Here is a 2,036-nt window from a genome sequence, read left to right as displayed (position 1 = left end):
TTTTCCAATTGTTTAGATCTAGTTTTAATTGTTTGGAAAGTGTTTTGTGGTTGTTTTCGTATAATTCCTGTGTTTGTTTTGGTAGATAGATTCCTAAGTATTTTATATTGTCTAGGTTGATTTTAAATGGTGTTTCTCTTTCTACCTCTTGCTGCTGTGATGTGTTGGAAATATATAGAAATGCTGATGATTTATGTGCATTTATTTTGTATCCTGCAACTTTGCTAAAGTTGTTGATTATTTCTACAAGCTTCTTAGTTGATTCTCTAGGATTTTTTAAGTAGACCATCATATCATCTGGAAAGAGTGGTAGCTTAGTCTTCTCATTGCCTATTTTGATACCTTCAATTTCTTTTTCTTCTCTAATTGCTACTGCTAGTGTTTCTAGTACAATGTTAAATAATAGAGGTGATAATGGGCATCCTTGTTTCACTCCTGATCTTATTGGAAAGGCTTCTAATTTATCCCCATTGCATATGATTCTTGTTGATGGTTTTAGGTGTCTACTGTTTATTATTTTTAGGGAGGTTCCTTCTATTCCTATACTTTCCAGTGTTTTCAATAGGAATAATGGGTGCTGTATTTTATCAAAGGCTTTTTTAGCATCTATTGAGATAATCATGTGATTTTTGTTTGTTAGATTGTTGATATGGTCAATTATGTGGATGGTTTTCGTAATGTTGAACTATCCTTGCATTCCTGGTATAACTCCCACCTGATCATGATGGATAACTCTTTGCTAGTATTCTTTTTTTTTTTTTAGACCCTTAACTTTGGTGTATTGTCTCATAGGTGGAAGAGTGGTAAGGGTGGGCAATGGGGGTCAAGTGACTTGCCCAGGGTCACACAGCTGGGAAGTGGCTGAGGCCGGGTTTGAACCTAGGACCTCCTGTCTCTAGGCCTGACTCTCACTCCACTGAGCTACCCAGGTGCCCCCTATTTGCTAGTATTCTATTTAAGATTTTTGCATCTATGTTCATTAGGGAGATTGGTCTGTAGTTTTCTTTCTCTGTTTTTGATCTACCTGGCTTTGGAATCAGTACCATATTTGTGTCATAAAAGGAATTTGGTAGGACTCCTTCTTTGCTTATTATATCAATTAATTTGTATACTATTGGGATTAGTTGCTCTTTGAATGTTTGATAGAATTCACTTGTGAATGCATCAGGCCCTGGCAATTTTTTCTTAGGGAGTTCTTTGATGGTTTGTTCCATTTCTTTTTCTGATATGGGATTATTTAGGTATTCTCTTTATTCTGCTTTTAATCTAGGCAATTTATATTTTTTTAAATATTCATCCCTATCACCTAGATTGCTATATTTATTGCCATATAATTGGGCAAAATAGTTTTTAATGATTGCCTTAATTTCCCCTTCATTAGAGGTGAGGTCTCCCTTTTCATCTTTGATACTGTCAATTTGGTTTTCTTCTTTCCTTTTTTTTATTAGATTGACTAGTAATTTGTCTATTTTATCTTTTTTCAAAATACCAGCTTCTAGTATTTATTAATTCAATAGTTCTTTTACTTTCAATTTTATTAATTTCTCCCTTGATTTTTAGTATTTCTGATTTAGTTTTCATCTGGGGATTTTTAATTTGCTCACTTTCTAGTTTTTTTTTAAACCCTTGTACTTCGGTGTATTGTCTCATAGGTGGAAGATTGGTAAGGGTGGGCAATGGGGGTCAAGTGACTTGCCCAGGGTCACACAGCTGGGAAGTGGCTGAGGCCTGGTTTGAACCTAGGACCTCCTGTCTCTAGGCCTGACTCTCACTCCACTGTGCTACCCAGCTGCCCCCACTTTCTAGTTTTTTAAGTTGCATGCCCAATTCATTAATCTCTGCCCTCCCTAATTTGTTAATATATGCACTCACGGATATAAATTTCCCACTGAGTACTGCCTTAACTGCATCTCACAGAGTTTGGTAGGATGTCTCATCATTGTCATTCTCTTCAATGAAATTGTTGATTGTTTCTATGATTTCTTCTTTGACTAACTGGTTTTGGAGAATCATATTACTTAATTTCCAATTAGTTT

Source organism: Gracilinanus agilis, chromosome 4 (assembly GCF_016433145.1).
Source record: "Gracilinanus agilis isolate LMUSP501 chromosome 4, AgileGrace, whole genome shotgun sequence".
Classification (NCBI taxonomy): domain Eukaryota; kingdom Metazoa; phylum Chordata; class Mammalia; order Didelphimorphia; family Didelphidae; genus Gracilinanus; species Gracilinanus agilis.
Note: the sequence above shows the minus strand (reverse complement) of the source record.